This window comes from Thermobia domestica, chromosome 10 (assembly GCF_964235325.1).
Source record: "Thermobia domestica chromosome 10, izTheDome1.hap1.1, whole genome shotgun sequence".
Taxonomy (NCBI): Eukaryota; Metazoa; Arthropoda; class Insecta; order Zygentoma; family Lepismatidae; genus Thermobia; species Thermobia domestica.
Genome location: NC_137463.1, coordinates 175,640,723 through 175,663,279, shown reverse-complemented (window position 1 = coordinate 175,663,279; position 22,557 = coordinate 175,640,723). Strand labels below are relative to the sequence as shown.

General features: G+C 34.1%; 1 protein-coding gene and 1 long non-coding RNA gene across 7 annotated transcripts in view; one reads left to right on the top strand and one right to left on the bottom strand.

The window, feature by feature from the left end:
• The window catches only part of LOC145662853 (protein Dok-7-like), a 291,210-nt gene that overhangs the window by 29,607 nt on the left and 239,046 nt on the right, over nucleotides 1–22,557 (top strand). The window contains exons 3-4 of one of the 4 annotated variants that reach the window (XR_014127113.1): nucleotides 6,902–6,994; nucleotides 10,407–11,797. The exons of 2 other annotated variants lie outside the window; for them this stretch is intronic. The gene's annotated coding sequence lies outside the window, so the exon portion shown is untranslated. Of the gene's footprint in view, nucleotides 1–6,901; nucleotides 6,995–10,406; nucleotides 11,798–22,557 lie in introns of those variants that run through there. One more of the 4 variants, XR_014127111.1, reaches the window with a different exon arrangement.
• Nucleotides 1–22,557, bottom strand: part of LOC145662854 (uncharacterized) — a 170,473-nt gene that overhangs the window by 129,393 nt on the left and 18,523 nt on the right. The window lies entirely within an intron of this gene.

Below are 22,557 nucleotides of genomic sequence, written 5' to 3'. Positions count from 1 at the left end.
TGGGACATTCTGTAGATCATCAGTGGACCTATTTTTCAACTTCAAAATTATTAGTCAATAATAATAATAATAATAATAATAATAATAATAATAATAATAATAATAATAATAATAATAATAATTATTATTATTATTATTATTATTATTATTATTATTATTATTATTATTATTATTATTATTATTATTATCATCATCATCATCATCATCATCAAATGTCCCCTTGTGGTACTTTACGTTCCTCGGTCTTCGTCTTCCATATACAACTCGAATATAGCGTGAAATTCGAACGCCTCATATGGGTATCTTAAATAACTTTTCCCACCCCTTTTTCTTTCATTCTAAGTCAAAATTTAAAAATGCTCAAACACGTGCTCAATTATTTTGAATGGAAAGTCTAAATTCTAAATTACATGTCTCTAACCTTAAAAGATTCTGATATTTGGACATCTTATTATAATAACTGCAATCCCTATTCCGCTTCTTCGTCCCTTGCACGTCATATTTCCAAACATCTTTCCTTAGTGATGCGTTACGTCACTAATCCCGTGTCCTGTCTAAATTTCAAGTTTCAAAGCTTAGCACAGTTTGGCCTAGGCGCTGATCAGTCAACCAGGACGACTTCTTTGATAGACAGAGAGAGAAGATTATGAGCTAGTAATCCGTTTAACAAAGTTGAATCCGCCACTGGAAACTTTTATTGCTAAACCTTTAATAGCTAAGTTCTCAGCATATATAGTTGTTGTTTGCCTTGTTAGGAATACCACTTTTCCTTGATATGGTTATGCTTTAACCATTCGTTTAGTTCTTTTTTTCTTGATTATCACCACTTTTGAGTACCGTTACCTTATTATCTGGTTGCTTCAAATAGCTAGTTGCTGCTGACAATAGGTGTGGAAAGGTATCGTTGCTAAGCAAACGAGAACTTGTACTCACTCAAGGCCTGCGGCATTTTACGTAACAGTCTTCTTTCTTCTTTTCATTTTCATAATCTGCATGCGACATATTGCTATTACTGACTGAACTTGGTAACAATAATCATTTTATGACGTTGTGTTGATGATTAATGCGTGTTATTATTATTTTTTTTTTTCATTCGTATGAAGTTTTCAGGATGTTTCGAACCTAACATGTTTCAAGATTTCTTTTTTTTTTTTTCCTACCTGAAGAATGCGCTCAACAGCTCATTATTTTTTTTCTTTCTTTCTTAAAGCCGGAAATTTAATAGCAGATTATGGCTACTTTAGTACTATCTATACATGTTACTAGCAAGCAAAGTGTGTGCTGAAATTTTTATATATATATATACATATATTAAATGTAGAGATCTCTTTGCGTTTTGTAATTTTTTTATTACTACCACCATATTTTTTAATGTGATTTTTTTTCATACACCAGTAAAGGAAATGTGTAGATCGTTTTCTTGCAGTATAAATCAAAAAGATTGTCGTACTGAGAGCATATTAAGATTATAACACGTCAGTACAAGCTCAGTTTTTATATGGGCCATAAAACAATACGTCATCGTAAACAGTTGAGACATACTCATCCTTCTTATTTCTTTCTTTTTTAAGTTACATCTTACAAGATCATTCAGAAACTTGGTAACAATGAAACAACATTAATTTGTGAGCCAAAATACATTTATTCTTCAGTATATTCTCCGTTAAGTTCAAACCATTTTGTACATTTTGTCAAGGCGATTTTCCGATTCATTTACCCGCTCACTGAAGTTATTTTTCTTAAGACCTCGAAAATATTCATCTGCGGCTGCCATAACTTCTTTATATGATGAAAAACACTTGCTATCTAGATTTTTTTTTTAAAGGTTTGGGAACAGATGAGTCAGAAGCGGACAGATCTGGTGAATATGGTGGATAATCTAACAATTCATAGCGTAACTCCTTCAATTTGACCATTGCAAGAACACCTTTTAGAAAGAGTGCATTATCTTATTGAAAAATGATTCTCTAAACTAGGTCTTTTCTCCCGAATTTTTTGCACCCAATTGATTCAAAAGGTTTGAGTAATATTCTCCTGTTAATGTTTTTATCGGTTTGAAGGTAATCAATTAACAAAATACCTTTTGTGACCCATATATATATTTTAACCACTGGATATGAAGGAGGACTGTCCCTTAACACATTCACCATGTCATAAAAATTTCCTTCCCGTTTAATCCTTTTTTAAATAGACTATTCCATTATTCACGATTATTTAAGTTTTCCATTTTTTTCCCCATACAAGCACAACACGTTTGCTTTCATCAGCTGTCTGCAATAACCTATTTGATAGATATATTTGGAATTTACGGTGTGTTCACATTTCGAACAATGCTATACTTTGCTGCTAGCAGTGACATATATGTGTTAGGCTGCAAAGTTTCTGAATGACCTGGTACTAAACTATTGCACTGATTCCCAACTAGTGTGTTGGCGCAGTCTCATAGAGTCTGTCGGGAAAATTTAGAATTGAAAAATCGTAGGCGTTTAATGATTAGTTCAAATCAATTTTGAAACAGACTGTACCAGCAACACTATCAATGTTTAGTATTAGCGTTACACTGTTGTAATTTATTATTAATAATTAAAAATCAAAGAAATGTGTCACGATGTCATGGGCGTTCGAAAGAGCGTGTAACCAGTTAGAAATCGTTGGACTATCGCATACTACAATATACGGACCAATGATTCTTAATTTGTACGTAGGGCAGCGGTGGCTCAGTGGCTCTGGTGCATGGGGCCCCGGGTTCAAATCCTGCTCCCGCCAAGTGAAATTTGTGGTGGATAAACACCGTGTGCGTGAGTTTTCTCGGGGTTCTCCCGTTTCCTCCCACTTTCTTCATTCCACAATTTCATTAATTTCTCATCATCACTGTCTCCTTTAGCCTAGCCGGCATAACCGTGGAACGTAAAACTCAAAAATTTTCATTTCAATTTGTACGTAACCATGGTGCTTGAAGATTTTTCAGTTAATTTTCTTCAAAAAATCACTGGGAAATACATAAATTGCCGTGGCATTATTATTAACTGTAATGCACAAAGACATAATACGATATTAACGAGTAATTATTATTATTTTAAATATGAACCCTTTTCCTCATGTTAAGATTAATTGTAATTTTACAGTCTTATGTTATCAATCCAGTGACGAGATGAATCAAGAAGTTCGTGACCCGTGACCCGGGAATCGTCAGGTTCTGGTAACCCACGAAAATCCGAAGACTTGGTCACATATACAGGGAGAACACGAGTATGCTAACGTAACTCTAACAAGGGATCAATACCCCACTACCACCATTTTATTGTGTATCATATACTCCATTCCAAATGAGCTTTGTGGTGGACAAACACCGTGTGCGTGGATTTTCTTGAGGTTCTCTCGCGTTGTACCTCCCACTTTTGTCATTTCACCATTATCATACATCTCATATAATCTCCGTCTGCGTGGTGCATAAACGTGAAACAATAACTTAAAAAAAAAAAATGTGTATCATATTTACTTCGGCTCAAACCCATGAATTCCTATTGGGTGTTCTTATATACATTTTTACAGGGGTGTGTATACACTTTTCATCTTGAAATTTAATCTTTTTTGAACATAGGTTAGCAAATTTGGGTACAGTTTAAAATTTTGCCGTAGATCCGGATTCAGTTCTTGCTAGGAGTATATGCGGCTCTACGTTAAGCTATTAACGCGTATCTTGATGACAAACTTTGAACAAATAGGTTAAATGTATTGTGATTAAGAAATAATGTCACATCAGGAATCAAACGAGTGAGTTACTTGAGTTGAGTAGTAGATATCATTATTAGGACCTCTGAAGTGAGACTTATGTTCGTATGTCCGTCCGTCAGTCCGAACGTCCGTTATTTCACACGGTAACTCTGGGACGAAAGCAAATTTTCGAATTGCTTTTTATCACAATAGATAGCTAAGGCAGTTATCTCGGCTGAGTTCGTTAGTGGAGTCAATCCGTTAACAGCTTAACGGATAACGACGACTTTAACGGTGGTTATCCATATCCCATTTTCTACTATTGAAACGAAGTTGCAAATCTCGGCGATAGATGGCAGCAAACATTCTCCAGCGGTTGACATCTACCGGAAGAAACAAACTTTAGTGCATGATCTTTTTACTGTCTGCCAGAATTTATTTCACTATAAAATTCTGTAATAATGCTAGACAGGGTCTCCCCGGGCCACCGACAAAAGTCGTGACATGTCGCGTGGTGATCTGTGACCCTTGCCATATCTAATCGGTGCGTTTCCCATTGTCAATAAATATGTATTGAAATAAATTAATATGTCGCAGGTTTTACATCATGAATTGAGAAAGATAAAAGAGTGCCTCAAAAACATTGTCTATAGAAGTACGCACAGATTTATATATATATATATATATATATATATATATATATATATATATATATATATATATATATATATATATATATATATATATATATATATAATGAGAAAGTTTGAGATCGGACTTGCATAGGAGTGTAAAGCCACACAAGTAGAAAACATCAAATGGATGGCGGTAGTGCAGCGTTTCCCAACCTTTTTCAACTTGCGGCACACTACGGGTCTAACTTGAATTCTCACGGCACACTCATAGGTATTATTATTATTATTTGTAAATAGAAAATACCGTCGTATTTTTTTTCTTTGATTACTGACCTCCTTCTCACAAGGAATAAAGCTCGATCACTGGTTTTCCTCCATCGTAAATCATTATACTTACTTTTCATTCAAATTAAAAAATACAAAACAATTCCAATGAAATATAGAACTCAGTCTTTTAAAAAATACACTTTCTTTTTCGAAGAATGTATCCAATCTTTCACAAGGAAGATCACTAAATTACGAACGAACAAACAAATCTCTTGTACTTTTAAAACAAAATTGCGGTAATTTGTATGAGTGTTTGCTTTGTCGAAAGGATATAATGAGATTTTAAAATTTCAAGTTACGAAATAATCTGTAACAATAAAGAAACAATAATGGTCATAACAGTGATAATTAATACTTTTTTCAACATTAAAAATGAACAGATAAGTAACAGTGTGAAACTTATAATTTATTAACATGGTTAATATACGTCACAATTTTAAATATTAATAAAATTCTGTTTTCGAAATACAATCTATGTAGTAATAATGTATGTAAAATAATATATTACAATTACAGTATTTTTTCATTGTAGAGGTTCATAGTAATGTGAAATTTAAATACACATATTTCCTGTCTTGCAATTAGGTTCTTATATAATTAATAATTTTGTTTTCATTTCCTCGCGGCACACCAGTGTGCCGCGGCACACCGGTTGGGAAACGCTGCGGTAGTGTATAATATTGACCTACTGTATAACTCATTTAAATACACTTGAATTAAGAAAGAGAGAGAGAGAGAGAGAAATCTAAAGATAAGCGAAGTATTCGGAAGTGTAAGTAAAAGTGGATTTTCATGTTACACAATATACCATTAACTTAGCAAATGTAGTAATACATCTACCGTATGAGATTTTCATCCGGCCTTCTGTTTTATTTCTACTTTGAAGGTGAATGAAAGTAACTAGACGGATTCTCGTTTGACTTCGTTGTTGACACTTCTGGACTTTTTTTTTTTTTTTTTTTTTTAATTTAGCTACCTTCTTAATAATTGCTTGGTATAACTAAGCGATAAACCTTTCGACAGTTGAACATCGAGCGCCAAACGAATCAATGCTGTTAACAGTGTTACTGATATTGCTGATGGTCTCTGTAGACATGTAACAGAAGCATTTCTCCTTTGCTGGCGCTATATGATTATGGGTTGTCTATCAAAACATGTTATTACTCTTTGTAGAGTTACTGGGGTGTTGAACCGTTACCGTATCCCTGAAGGCAATCTATCTAATCAGATAGTGGAAGCTCTAGTAATAACATGGCTGTAGAATCGTTTCAATCACTTATTCCTTTTGTATTGCCTCCATATTAGGTCCATTCAAATCAATGCCGACCTGAGGAACACAGGATGGAGGTCTTAAATAGTGTATCAAATGTAGCACAAAGCGAAAGATGAAAAGTATATCCAATTAAAATAGCACTTACAAGCTGATAGGAGGAAAGGCAAGAAATTCAACTGAAAATTTGTAAATTACATCTTCATTTGAACAAAAAAAAAAAAAAAGATTAAAGCAAGAATTAAAAGAAAAGTTATTATTATTTCTACTTCTTACTAGTAGGCAGCACAGCGAAGGCGAAACCGGCTCTGCTCAACCCCCCTCCCGTCAGAATTAATAAACAAATCCTTTACTAATCGAGTTTCATATCTTGAAGGTGCACCTAAAACTTGGGGGCCCCGTACCATCGGGTCGTTATCGCCTTCACTGAGGCAGTATAATCAACATATTGGAGCTTTGTTACGTGATAAACACTGGAGTTTTGTTAAACTAAAAAATTACTAAGCATTATGCCCTTAATAAGCATTAAAACATTCACTCAAAAAAATCGACTAGAAACATCAAATATTATGAAGTTTCTAATTAAATAGAAAAAGAATGGTTCTCCTATGTTTCTTTGCATAGTTCTTAATTATCGTTTATTGTTGATCTTGTTTTGACGTGCTATAAACAATCACGGATGTGTGTGTACGTAATTATTAAGTGTATCCGTTGTACGTATAGGTTGACACTTGCTGACTGACCTTCAAAGAATTGTTAGTTTGGCATTTAGCTTGCTTACGACAAGCCATTCTCGTTGAATTGAAAATTGAAATGTGTTTTTGTGGAAAATACCTTCAATTCCGCGTCAGTGCTTGACGTAATGAGGATGTGTGTTAGCTGTGCTGTGCATGTTTTTGCTTTCTTTTGCTTCTTTTTTTTATTTTTTTTAAACCTATGCTTTTATTCTCCGCAGTCCAGCCCACAAGCATAAAATCGGGTTGATGAGTGAATTCAAATGTTAACATCGAACAAAGTGGAAACATCTGCCATGCTTCGGGAGATTACAGTTAGGTTGATTAATATTAACTATAAAATCTGGATAATTTTTGTTTGTTCATTCTTTGAGAGAGAAATATTCATACATATTTTCCTGTTTATATAATGCACTTCTTGTCGTATATTGGCCATTATCTGCAAGTAGAATTAAAAGTAGTGTCTGCCTCACTGGTTCAATTATGTATCACTGTTAAGAGTCTTCATCCCGGCGAAATTAAAATACCGCTAATTTTACAGTAATTATGTGATATCTTCAAATAGATAAAAGATAATCGAAATGTGGAACAAGAGCGCCCTAGACAATATTATTTTACATGAGAAACCGTTATCACGACTCACTTATCTGCTTTCGATTTCGAGCCATTTTGAAAATCGGCATTTATTTTCGCGTTTCTAAACAGCTGAAAACGGAAAGCCACTAGGTGACTTGTGATAACGGTATCTCACGCGAAATAATATTGTCTAGGGCGCTCTTGTTCCATATTTCAATTATCTTTTATCTATTTGAAGATATCACATAATTACTGTAAAATTAGCGGTATTTTAATTTCGCCGGGATGAAGACTCTTAAGAAAAATCATGCAACAACAGATACGAGGTGCAACTTAATAGTGACCTATACAGGGTGTTACATAAATGTGTCACCATATTTTGGGAACAGATTCCTCACATGAAAATAAGAAAAAAAAGTTCATATGGTCCTGTGCTCAATAGCAGATAGTTTCGGAGTTATAGGGTGCCGGAAACGTGAAATAAACGAACTTTTAAGTGTTCATAACTCCACTACTATGAAACCTATCGTAGTCGGGTCAGGACATCACTGAGGAACTGGTATGTGAACTATCAATATCCATATTTCAGAATACTTGCACAATCATTTTTAGAGAGGCTGTTTGGGAGTACTGGAGCACTCTTAAACTTGGATATTTGGATAGTTCACATACCAGTTTCTCAGTGATGTCTTGACCCGACTAGGATAGGTCCCATAGTAGTGGAGCTATGAACTTTTGAAGTTCATTTGTTTCACGTTTTCGGCACCCTATGATTCCGAAACTCTCCACTTTTGAACATAGGTCCATATGATTTTTTTTTTCTTTTCTTATTTTCATGTGAGAAATTGTTCCCAAAATATTATGACACATTTATGAAACACCCTGTAATTTTCATAAACAACACATAAATAAGACAACGAAAACTGTCAACTACATTAAGAGTCCCTATCACTGCGAAATTAAAATACCGCTAATTTTACAGTAATTATGTGATATCTTCAAATAGATAAAAGATAATCGAAAAGTGGATCAAGACCTCCCTAGACGATGTTATTTTGCATGACCTACCGTTATCACGAGTCACCTAGTAGCTTTCCGTTTGCAGTTATTTAGAAACGCGAAAATAAATGCCGATTTTCTAAATGTCTGGAAATCGAAACCAGATAAATGAGTCATGATAACGGTATCTCAAGCAGAATAATATTGTCTAGGGAGGTCTTGTTCCACTTTTCGATTATCTTTTATCTATTTGAAGATATCACATAATTACTGTAAGATTAGCGGTATATTAATTTCGCAGTGATGAGGCCTCTTAAATTAACAACGAATGACATACCTTCTAAGAATATATGACAATTTCGATTATCTGAAAACCCAAGACAGTTGCGATCATTTTCTTCTGAAGGTCAAAATATGAGCTGTGACAATTGCGACCAAGTTGATAAGCATCTTATGAGTTTGCATCAAATTTAAGATTAATATTTTATATCAGGGCTAAAAATTAACGAAGACCTTTCAGTGAGAACATTACTCACGTAAATTTATATATGATAAGATGGTCCACAGCTAAGGGAATTTCTTCTGTGTTTTGCTTACTTTCGACTATATAGATAACATAGCCAATCTGAAGCCTAAATAAAGTATGAAGATAAGCCTCATTTATGGTGCTAAATTGTAATTTAAATAAATCTAATTTTTCATTGATCACTTAGATCAGTGATTCTCAACCTGGGTGTTGACGCTCTCTAGGTTTTCATTTTCAAAGAGGGTGCTGGAACAGAAACGGGAGATATTTGATTTTTGACTTGTTAAACTTATTTCTTATTATTTCATTCCTTGTAACTTTCTTTATATTTGTTCGGAATATGGTCATATGATGACTAGAATTCGGCTAAGGGTACTTTAGCCATCCCGTCAGTCTCATTTGCATTGTTGCTATTGTAGAAGCCTCCAAAATAGCTGTTTTACGATGTTTGTGATATCACAGCTTCCTTAGTTTGTAACACTGCATAAGAAATATGGTATGGTATGTTTTCGTTTAACATGTAGATTTTAAACGGGTAATAACTTGACACAGTAGCATTTGAAATATCACTTGGTGGATGTAATTGAACTTAATACTGAAAGCACGCTACACTGTAACCACAGATTCAGCCTTTGCAAAATGTAAAACACGAAAATCATTTTGCTCACTAGTCGCCATCGTAGCTACTAGCGCTTTCTAACGGCAAACAGAGGAAACAGTGCGTGTGTATATGTGCGTACAAAACAGTTTTGAGTTTTATTTGATGTATTATTTATAATTGTAAGTTAATTGTAATAAATACTACAAAGCCTTAAAAGCCCGAATTCATTTTGAAACACCCTGTATATATGGATATTTTTTCAAGGCTGATTTTGAGAATTGAAGCCTTTCTTCTGGGTCTTACACTGCTTTGTCCAAATTCTACCTTGTACATGGGTGAATTGGATTAATATGACGGGGGCACTTAGGACAATCGCATTTACCCAAGGGGGCGCGAAAAAGGTTGAGAACCACTGACTTTGATCACTAAAGTGAACGTAGTAAGTTAATGGTCGTCTTGAGTGAGGAAATATCCAATAACACCTACCAGTAAGTTAATGTTGGAGCTTAAAGACACACGAAATTCCAACTTGGGACAAAGGGCTTCGGGATAGAGCGCTCACTTCTGGAGTCTGGGTATCTGGTTCGATCCCAGCTCCTCTAAGTGGCAATTGTAGTGAACACACATCGTGATTGTGGGTTTCCCCGGGATTCTCCCGTTTTCTACTACTTTCGTTATTCCGCCATTATCATTTAAATAAAAAAAAAGAAAACTTGAGTTAAAGGTTTTAGTTTAGCTATGAGAACGTATAAACGAGTGACGAGAGAAAAACGCTTTTAATCTTGTATCAAAATAGTACCAAAAGTGATTGTGAAATGAAATACCTTCCAAAGTTATTATTTGCATTGCAGGAGGTTTTGTTTTTCTGTTTTCCGAAAAAAAAAATATATGTGGTTAACCCTTTATTGCACGAATTAATTTTGGTCGTGTTGAAATTATTTTTCTTCTTTCTTTCTTCATGAATTACGTAGATAAATGTAAATAATATCCAATAATATGATTTTTTATGTTTTTACTGTTACAGGATAGATTTCATGGTTGTATTACACTAGTGAAAATAGAGTTTAGTATCAATATCAGCAGAAACCATGTGGTATGGAAGATTGTGAAAAAAATATTTTTTTAATCTTAAGAGAACAAAAAAGAAGAAAAGAAGAAGAAGAAGGTTTTGTGAAAAAAAATTACAAGTAACAAATATGAACGTTTTGTGCTTTCTATATGCTTTTTGACGTTCTGGCACTCTCTGTCCGACCTATGCCAGTAGACGAAAAGTGTGTGGTAGAAAGCTTAACTCCATTGGTGCCACATGGCATCTGCGTGCGCTATTCGCTAATGTACACATTTTAAGAATATCATTATTATTGTTATGGATTCACTATGATGCCAAAGGGCATCAAAATGTATTTTAGGGTTAAGGCGAAATTTGTATAGTGATTTATATATGTGTTTGTGTTGTGTTGTGAAAACGTGTGTGCTTACATGAATAAGAAATATTGTTTGTTAATAAATAAGTCCAAAATTTTGCTCTCACGTTGGTTAAGCTGTATTTTTTCCTTTACAAAATAAATCCAACTACTTGATCTGTAGCAACAAGAGTATACAATACAACTGATTTGACCCATACATGTGGCAAGAGTTTATTGTCAGTGTTAAAAAAAAAAAATAAAAAAAATAAAAAAAAAGTTTTAAGCTTTAGCAATTACGCACGCACGAGGTTGGCGTTTCAGAATATGGCTAACAGGAAGTGGAAATAACAGTGCGTATATATTATACACGAAGGTGTAATCGAACTCGTGACCTGGAAAGTTTGCCTGGCGAATACTGTTTTCGTTTCGTTGTTCCTACAGATTGTCGGAAGATGGTGCTATAGTCGCTCTCTCTCTTCCAGATTTATTTTCAAGGTTATACAGCCCGCATTCAAGTTCGTTTTTACGGTCCGTCCACAATACAATAAATTGATTTTGGGCAAGAAACACAACGCATGTGTAGTCTTGTGTAAGTAAGTAAATAAATAAAAACTGACCCCTTCTCTTTCTCTTCGTCCTTCATTGATATTTTCCTGAAAAAATAATTATAGTATGACTATATAACATGAATTCAACCGAACTCATCCAATCTGGATCAAATTTGGCATGGTGGTCAGGGGTATAGCCACGAGGATGGGACATTGGGGCCAGGCCTCTTAGTACTTGGTCACTAGAAGTTTGCGATACTTGTAGGATATATTGGCAATAGTCCAGCTCACATTTTCCAGTACTTTTCTCTAGCATGAAAGCAGTGTTGCCAACCATTTGTTTTTTTACAATATTTTTTCGTAAACAGGTGAATTTTCCCTACTTTTGACAACACTGCTTTCCTGAGAGACCTCATATGAGTCCCACTGTTACGGAATATAAAAACGTGGTCTTTGTGAAATCCAACAAGGTATAAATCATTACACTTCTACCATTATGGACCAAGTTACATTTCTTTAAGCAAAACTACCCAATTTTCTCAAAAAAAAAAAAAAAAACTATTAATTCTAAGGGTTAAGAGCCTTCATCCCGGCGAAACTAAAATACCGCTAATTTTACAGTAATTATGTGATATCTTGAAATAGACAAAAGATAATCGAAATGTGGAACAAGAGCGCCCTAGACTATATAATTTTACATGAGATACCGTTATCACGACTCACTTATCTGCTTTCGATTTCGAGCCATTTTGAAAATCGGCATTTATTTTCGCGTTTCTAAACAGCTGAAAACGGAAAGCCACTAGGTGACTTGTGATAACGGTACCTCACACAAAATAATATTGTCTAGGGCGCTCTTGTTCCATCTTTCAATTATCTTTTATCTATTTGAAGATATCACATAATTACTGCAAAATTAGCGGTATTTTAGTTTCGCTGGGATGAAGACTCTTAAGAAAGAAAGCACAAAAAGCAGCTCAGAAGATAATACTGCTGTTGCAAAAAAGGAACAACATATGCAAGATTTTAGAGGTGAGGAAAATAATTTAGAGATGCAATGTCCTAGTAACTTAGGAAAACCCGTACAGCCAATTCTGTCGTGTGATCCAAAGTTGGAAATAGGAAATAGATAATAAAAAGTAACTGACACATAAAATTTATGAAGAAAAACTTTTTTTTTTTTTGGCTTTGTACTTTGTAACGCCAAAAACGACGGAACCTTCCTAGATAAGCCTGCTGGCTACATCCCTGATGGACCTTAACAAGCGTAGTACGCGTGTGAAATATTACCTGTGTAGAAATAATAGTATAATAGTAGTTCCCGAATTACTGGCAATCAAATTGGAGATTTTATATAGACAAATTCTTCCTTGCCCCACAAAATATTAGTAATTTCTGTTTAAAACAAGAGTTAGGAGAAAATATATATGAAAAAAAAATTGTTAAACGTTAATGTGAGATTACACATTAAATACATTCAGTGTGTATTTCTAATAAAAATGTGCTAAAATCCATAAGAGACAAAGTGTTTCCATGATCGGGAAGACCATTACTAGTTGAATTGTAATGCAGTTGCCGAATGTCGTTCTGTGTTTACACTTTCCGCTCTTCTGCTAGCATAGCATAATGAACACTTGTGTACTCTGCTATTACTATAAGGAACAGGAAGTTGCCATCTTGTTAGTCTTGGTATAGCATATTGCGTTAGGACCATCTAATTGCCTCATAGTTAGAACTCCATTAAACACCATAACTAATCTTTCAGCTTTTGTCTTTCCTATGATAAGTCCATGACAAATAACAAAGAACAAACCTTTTCTGTTATGATTTAAACAAAAATACCTTGTATTGTAATTAATGTCAGACTTTCTTTTTTGAAGTAAACAAGCATTATTTTGATCACTGTCTTAGCAACAGATTAAACCAAACCCAATGATAGTAACGATTCCTAATCGAATATGTATGTCCTACATCCATCCAGTGAAGTATATATCGCTTTCAATGTAAGAACTAAATCCCATTTTATTGTGAATATAATGTGCAAGTAAATGAAAATGGGATATAATTACATGTTTCGGTTCCAACAGAAATGCATCCACACAATAGAAACTGGACAGGTGACGTCGAAAAAAAACAGAAGCGTACATTTTACAAAGCAAACAAACTGGACAAGTCGCTGAACACGCCACAATGCGTGACAGGAAAAAAAGACTGATTTTTTGGTTAAAATATATATATGGTGCGTGTTATAAGGCACCATGCGTGTACATGAAATTGTATTTAACTACACGATGCCGCCTGGGCTCCCTCGTCTGGAAGAGGTGCGGAGCAAAAGGAGGGGAGGAAAAAGAAGTGTTTTTTTCGTGACCACTGAAATTCCACTAAAACTGAATGAAATTACGTCTCCACGGGGGGTACGTTTTTGGAGGGAGACTGACTAAATTACAGTATGTAATATAACTGTGATAACATGAAGGAGACAACCCTTAGTGGAATGAATTGTAACAAATGTTTGTAATAGATAGTTAGGTTTAGCTATCGTACTTTGTTCAGCCTTATTTAAGACTACGAAGATTGATGTCGATGATAGACTAGCAAAATCCCCGTTATTGATAACGCACTGACAACAAAATAAACCCAGTTGTAAGTAAATTATGCTTTTCTCTTACGGTAGAAATGCATTTCTAACTCACGCTTCAAGAACGCACTCAACTTACAGAATGTAAAAATAATAACCGTGAAAACAGTTTTTGACAACACTGCTTTTATAAAATTCAGAATTTTTTGAGGGCGGGTAAGACAAAATAAAGAAATAATATTAAGAATATAAAAACTAGTTGATTGTAGTGGACTATTGCGAAAATTATATCTATTTGGTTATTGTTCTTTTCATTTTTATACAAGTAAGATGTTTTCACATTCAATCATTCCTAGAATTGAGTCATAGTCTCACAATGTGAAACAAAACTAAATTACAAAAATATCCTGTATGTTACACAGTACATACCAACTCCAAAGCATTTTGGGTTGCATAACGAAATAGGATATAACTTATAGTATAGAACAATATTAATTGATTCGTTCGGTTGGATTGGGATTTACCCTTTCAGTACCGCGGATATGTGTGATGTGGGATTTAGGATTTAGAATTTAGATTTGTGGACTTTCAGCATCTATGATCATGTTAGCCCGTCACGTATGGGGGATGATGTTCCTCGACGAGCACACTATCCCGGGAAATGGAAGGAAGAAAGGATTGGGAAAGGAAGGAAGTGGCTTGGGACCTGTAAGTTAGGTACCACCTCGGCATTTGCCTGGTGTGAATGAGGAAAACCTCATCTAGGATGGCTGGCCTGAAAAATATTTTTACTCTTTTTTGACCGAGTGCCCCCACCGGAAATCAAACCCGGGGCTGCTCACATCGAAGGAGATATGAAACGTGAATCTACAGCTTAAAAAGCGATTGGAACCACATGATCTCCCACTGAGAAACGGACCCGGGTTTCCCATGCCGAAGACACGTATGCTAACCGTATATAGCTACGAGGAAGCTTAACAATATTAATAGTTAATTAATTTTACACTAAAACAATAAACTACAGCGTGAATCATATGAAAATATTGTACTCACATTGAGTTTGCGTATCTGTACAAAATTTCTGAACTTAGTTTAGTATAGAAATCGGTAAAATTAAAGTTGCAAGATGTTACTCTAACAAAAAAACAGACAGAATAGTTATTTAATGTAAAGCATTGTAATAGTCAAATCAAAGTAGAAAAGTGTACATTAGTATACATTAGTCATACATTAGTATGTCTTATCAAATTTCGAAGTGAATAAAATTTGCACATGTATTTCCTTAATGTTATATCAGTTTTTATTTCATTAAAGCACGAGAAATTTCTCATCGAATTCAAGTTTAATCGTATGTAGTGCCAAGTCACGCGTTGTCTAGTTGTTCAGTGATAAGAGTGCCAACCTTTGGTAGAAGGGGTCCTTAGCTCCATCCCACACCATGTGTGTTTGTGGTGAACAACATAGTGTTCATGGTTTCTCCTGTTTACTTCCATGTTTTCATTCCACGAATTCCATTCATTTCCGTTAATAACTCGTCTCGTTTATTCTACGGAGCATAACCGTGGAAGCTGAAAGAGTTTTATTTCATTTCTTTACAGGTGCAGCAGCTACAAGGGATATTTGATGGCACTGAACTAAAGATAACGTTTTCCGGTCACATATTATCGTGTGTTAGAAAAATGGAAGATAAGAGGGAAAGGAAGAAAGAGTAATTAAACTTAGATTGGTTTACACTTAGTGTCTTGTTTTTACACCCGGGCTATATGGGACGAAACCTAGTATTTAATGTCGAACCAGAACCACACTATTTGATTTTATATTCAAGACAAGTGCCCTTAACGGAAACTGAAACCAGGACCACACGAACAGAAACCACACACGGTAAGCACGCTGTCACTAAAGAATACCAAAAGGTAGTGCCCCACAACCAGGCGAGCATCCAGAAAGTTTTGTTGGGAGGGTCCAAGCTCTGGGGGATTCAATACTAGAAGCCACTACGTATATGTAATATAAAAACTGGTTTTATTTTACGCCTGAAAAGATGGTAAGCAATTATAAGATACTTCCCCCTACATTTTCAGAAAAATATGATAGAACTGGATTGTTTTCGATAAGCGAAAGAGTACAGATGAAGTGCAAGTTCAAATTTCCATGCTACATCAATCATTTCCCTGTTAAACAAATGTAATTTTATTGAGAAAGTGTACAAATGTATGTTGAGTTACAAAGTTTTGGGAAGGGAGGGTCTGAACGCGTTGGATCTCCCGTGGGTGAGCCTCTGTCCGCTACTATCATATAAAATTGTAAAGTGTTTTATGATTTTTATTTTCTATTGTGTGCATCGCATTCATGACACAAACCTTACATTAACACCACTGAAGTTACTCTCCTAAAACTTGGCCTTCTGTATTAGGCATATTTGTGTAACATATATCAAGGTTCTGTGTGTATGTGTGTGTGGTTTTTTTTTTTTTTTTTTTTTAAGATGAACTGAGGACATAGACACACAATAGGATGTGAACGTCATTGTTATACTTCAATATTGATCAGGCTGTAATGTAGATCAAATGATTTCCTCTCATAGATGTGTAAATAGCTTAACCTACTACGTCCACAGAGAAAGTGCTAAGAAAAAGGAAGTCACAGTTCTTCGCTAATCTTCACAACTGTTGATAGTGTGCATGAAACACCAAGTTCTTGTTCTGTATATAATCTGCTGCATTGATTATACCGAAAGCCAAAACAAACAACAATATTAACTTTCTGGCGTTGTAGATTATTTGGCTCTACAATACTAATTAAAGTGTGTGAAAAATAGTATTAGAGGATTCTTTGTAACAACGCCGAAAATAATTGCTTAGAAAATTTGCAAATATTCCTTTCGAGTTTTCATTATGCTCTCCGTAACACTTTCTGAGAGTGAATAACCCAAGTGAGTAAATAAAGAATACCGAAAATTTAGAAATTAAACAATCAAGTACCTACAAACACTGCTAAAACAAAGGTTTCCAAATATTTCTTATTGCCCAGGAGTCGTGGGTGACGTTATACAAGGGTACTGATTTCTGTGCTGTATGATAAAACACGAAAACAGTTATTACTACATTTATTGTAATTTAGTATAATTATAATACGTGTATCTACTTTTCAAAATTATGAGATGATAGCTCTTAAATTCGGAATATGAAACGAAAATTAACAGAATATTAGGAAAATTTGAGAAAAATCTGTATAGAATGTGGGATGGATAAAACATTACAAAGGCGAAAGCAGCGGTAATTCGAAGGGTGAAAAAAAGCTGTTAATTATTGAAATTGGAAGAAACAAAATAGTAAATGTTAGGCAAATACTTGGTGCACCATTCCTTTAAAGCTTCCCCCGCCCTCCAATCCATTGAATAACGAAAACAAAATTAATAAAATTCCCTAACACATTTACAGTATTGTTCCGGAACAATACACGAAATGGTTCCCTATATCTTCTGAATCTTTATTGTTTTTCTTTAGCGTGGAAGGTTTTCTAACGAAGTTAAAACTATATTGTCGGGCAGCCGAGATTCTCTTGCAGTAATCAAACATCAAACTAAAACAACTCTTTTCAAGTAGCTATGTCTGTAGCAACATATATCCATAAATGATATAATATCTCCCTATCCGAATAATTCGTATAACATCCTCTCAATATCTATACCACAATCCTTTTTCATGGAGAAAGTCTGATCCTAGTTCTTACATACATGAATAACATTTGTAAAGAAAATGTAAAATGTGAACGGGAAACAAAATCAATCAAGTATAGGAATTACAAAAGAAGCCTTTGGGAAGAAGAAAATATTATTTTTGTCGTTAAATAAAGAGTTAAGAAAATAATTTATTCAAATGTTGTGCATGCAGTATTAAATTGCACGAGACAGAAACATTGACGACTTTACGAGAAGCTCTGAAAAATAATTGCAAGTGCTCAAAACGTTTATGTAAGAGAACTGAAAAAAATCTGCTAAAGGAACGAAAAGCTAATGAGGAACTGGCAGCTAAAGTCGGGAAGAAAATATAGAAATTGATTATGATTTACTATATATTTATTTATTTATTTTCCGATTCTAGTTGTAGTAGAAGGCGTGGTAGAAGGTAAAAGAGGAGAGGAAGAAAATTGCAATAGGTAAACAATATTAAAGAGGTCAATTCTGCATCAAATTGAAGAGATTAGCGGAAGACCCAATATCCAGAAGTTTCCAGATTTTCAGCAAAAAGACTGTCCTTGATGGCAGAATAGTGAATGATGATAGAAATGACCAGGGTTAGGATTTTTAGTGACTGTTTTTATGGGAAGAAAGAAAGGGAAAGATCCTATCATAAGATGAAAAATAGTGGCATTTTCTTCAACTATTTTGACTACTGCTCTTTATCTACTTTAAGTCAACTTAATATAAACTACGTACATCTCTATAATATGTATTTAACTACACCAAGAATCTCTATGTAAATGTGTTTCTATTTAGGGACAAACGTCTTTGTAGATACTGTAACTTCTTTTTATATCGGGCAAACTTCGTATGCACTCTGAATGGCAACTCTGTAGATGAAGCAAATTCGACAACATTCGGATTCTTCTGAAGAGTAACTTGAAGCTTTTTTTTTTTCCCTAACAAAACCATTCAACTGTTTCCTCACGGAAGTAGAAAATCCATTGTTCTTTTTCTAAGCGCTGTTCCAAGATTTTAAACCCCAGCCGTCAAATATTTGTAATCGCAGTTATCTTCAAATCATGAATTCTGTCTGCCTAAAGAAGTCTTTAGACGTTAGAAATTGCATCTGCGTCGTTTGGATCTAGAGAAAGAGCGCTTGATTTTATCAAAATTCTCGCATTAGAAACAATAATAATCTACTCAATCCACGATCATCCGGAAATAAGGAACAAAATTTTAAAAACTACGAGTAAAACAAGAGGAAGGACGATAATCAAATTAAGGGAATAGAGAGTCCAAAAAGAAAAATGCAAGGTACTGGAAGATTATCTCCATTCCCAAGTGGAGCAATATTTGACATCTCGGGTACTTCCAGAGAGCTTGTTTTTGCTCTAAAACAGTAGTTTCCAATCTACCTTACCTCGCTGCATACGTTAGCCCCCTTCAGTCCAGATCCTTAGTTGAACGTACTTTCTGTCTTGGCTTCTGCGCTTTCAGATACAACACTGAATTTTCAAATCTTCAATAATAATAATATTATAAATAATAATAATAATAATAATAATAATAATAATAATAATAAATAACCTCACAATTTATATTTATTTCTAGCAAGACTATTCTGAGATGTATTATTACTATTATTAGCATTTTGTTCTTAATGAGATCACAGTTCTTACTGAATAGTCACAGGATTAAAAAAAAGTTTTTACCGTTAGTTAAAAAAGAAAAGCTTAGTTAAATACTCATTCATTCTTGACTTACTAGTTAGTTGTAAATTGTTTACATATTCCTTTTGTACTTTTTCAATACTTCCAACAATAAAAAAGTCAATGCATTGTAACTATAAAAAAAATTTTAAAAACGAACATTTACGAGTACGTAATATGAAAAGATAACAATATTTAATAGTGAAACATGTAACGAGTTTGAAATTTGCTGGACCTAAATTGTAAAGGTGCTTTATTCCTAATTTCATAGTTTATTTCTGTCAGTAGCTCGCGCTCTCTTTACTTGCTGTTTATCCACCCATCCCCACGGTGTAAACCACTGCTCTAAAAGAAAGAAAAATTGCACACGTGAAACTCCTGACCCTAGCAACGTCATCACAGTATGTGTATGTCGCTGATAGCTTAGTGTATTGCGTATGTATGGTAAGCAGGTGAGTTGGGTTCATTTCTAGTATAACAATATTTTCGATTGCTTTTCAAATACTATTATTCCACAGTCGCTGGTATTGTTAATTTTATTAGGTATTGAACCAACATTATGTACGATTGAAATTAAAACTTCACAAGAACTTGTATACAAAGTTGTTCAGAGGAAAGTGTTAAAAAACTTTTTGTTTTTGAAACTTTTTGTACATAATATTATAAGATAATGGAATACATCAGAGAAATAGCTACTTAACAGCAATATTTTTCAGTATGTACGCACACATTATCCTCCCGCCTTCATCTTCACGGATCTCGGCTAATGAATTTTGATCTCGTCTTGTAATTTCCTCCTCTGTAGGGATCGTAAGGGCACTTTACGTTTAAGTCCAGCAAAGTTTCCATGTGCCTTCGGTGCAATCTCCTGGGCCTCACTACATCTTAATTAACTATAACGGGGTTGTAAACACGCTGTTCCAAGACATCGTTGTTTTTGTTTCCCGCCGATCCAGGAGCTCAAGTCAGGAAGCCATGCAGAAAACGAAAATGTGTATGTATACAACAAGCCTTGGTTCTTCGCTGCGTGTGAGCTGGGCTTCATTAGGTATTCGTTGATAAAAGCGACATGCGGAAGACGATTCGCAACTTTTTCTTCTCCATTTTATCCCACTCTTCTCTCTCTCTAAACTTGTGGCAATCTGTAAATTAGTACTATTTCTCTATATACAGAAAGTGTATTCACGTAACCCCATTTTCCACTAACAAAACCGAAAGGCAAAACAAAATCAACTTTCTTTAATTATACTGGTTCATAGTTTTGCTTTACAAATGCCGCGCTGCTTGTATTTTCGTCTTCTAACAAGTACGAGTAAGTGCGTTGAACAAGCAATGTGTTGTATTTGTGTATTTTAATTACTTTTTGTGGCTTTCTTGTTTACTTCGGTATGCGTTTGTAAATAACGTTTTACTTTCATGACCACTGTTCCCTAGATCCTGTAGATTTTAAAATTCCAGTGTTACCAGCCGCTGAGTCGATAAGTTTCCCTTTTATTACTCTTTTTTTTAAATTCTTTTTTTGTATAAACATGTTATTTGCAACAAGCACTTTCTTTGTGCTACGTGTGTGTTGAATGTAATTTAACATTGAATCCAATGATGGACTCCTTACCCAGTGGCGGACCTAAATTACATTCTTGGCTGGGCCATTTCGAGATCATTATAAGGATCTGTGCAGTAAAATTTAGTTTTTGACTATTATAATTAAAGTTGTACAAAGACAAAGGATGAAAATATTCATAACTTCAAAACTCAAAATAATTAGTATACTTTTTTTTTTTTTTGCCACAGATACAAATTATTTTCCAATTCATTATGGTTAATTACTTTGCCAATAGTAAACTGAAACCAGTGAATATAAATTTTTTATTTTCGGAAGAGGTCGTATTCGAACCTAAAAAATAAAGATTTCATAAAAGATGAACATTTTTAGATTTTGACTAAAGCTTTTTAATTCTTTGCATTACGTGCAGTGATAAAAAAGTATGGTTAACTACAGAGATTTGGGCCATGTTTAAAAACGAATAATAAGGTAATAATAATAATAATAATAATAATAATAATAATAATAATAATAATAGATATGTAGTATATTATAATAGTGTATGATACAATATATGATATACATATTATTTTTTATGTGATAGTATGGAGTTGTTGCTCAGAAGGCTATGTCAAAAGTAGTGACGACGCTAAAGGGGGCAAGGGAAGCGAGCGCCAGCCTGTTGCATCGTCTACGTCATCATTGTTTAGAAGGAACCATCACTTCTGTTAGCACTGTTCTATTTGAAATAAATAAATGTATACGGACCGGGATAATAGGGTATATAAAATATAACAATATAATATGCATTTCGTTTTTACTCATAAAATAAAAATTACTATATATATATAATCCATTAACAGGAGTTTGTAGTTAACTAAATTTGTTCCTTTGTTTAAGCCAGTAAGTTCGCTCTGTTGATCTCGATGCATTCTTGATAAAGAACTTAATAAAGAACTTCTGGTTCAAAACTACACTGTAACATCCTTCTTTGAAGTTAAAACCAATCAGTGTCATTGGTCTTTTTTCATTCCATCCTTGTTAAAATGCATCTATCTGATATTAATATCAGCAATAAATGACACAAACACTCATGTCCAAAATTATTGTCGCATATCTATAAATATGTTGTTGTAGGAATATAATTTGATAACGAATTCACCCGGTATTTCTTATAATGTTAGTATGTGTATAATCGGCAAAGACATGTATGTGGAAAATTTCATGTCAAAAGAGCAGTAAATAAGAACAATAAAACGAAAATAAAACTTTCTTGTCCATTTAGCAACATTTTGTTTTACTCATTCTAATTTTCGTATTTATAATTCTTTTCCTATGAAATTTACCACAAATATACATTTCCCGATTTTATACACATAGTATCAGAGTTAAAAAGTACCCTTCAAAATCATTATCAAATTATATTCTTACAAGAAGACAGTTATAGATATGCGACAATCATTTTGGACATGAGTGTACCTTATTTAATCGATATCGCAGTAATATAAAACAAGTGAAGTGACAACACGTTTAGCATGATTTGTTGCATTTATTCTATTCTGAAAAAAAAAAAAGAAATGTAGTGAGTAATTCCCGCCACACTGTAGTGGACATTATGTCTGCAAGTTTTGTCAGATTTCCCTCGTTTCCTTAAAAAGTTATTTCAATCTGCTATTACTTTGCTAGTTATTTATAATTGTGCCTAA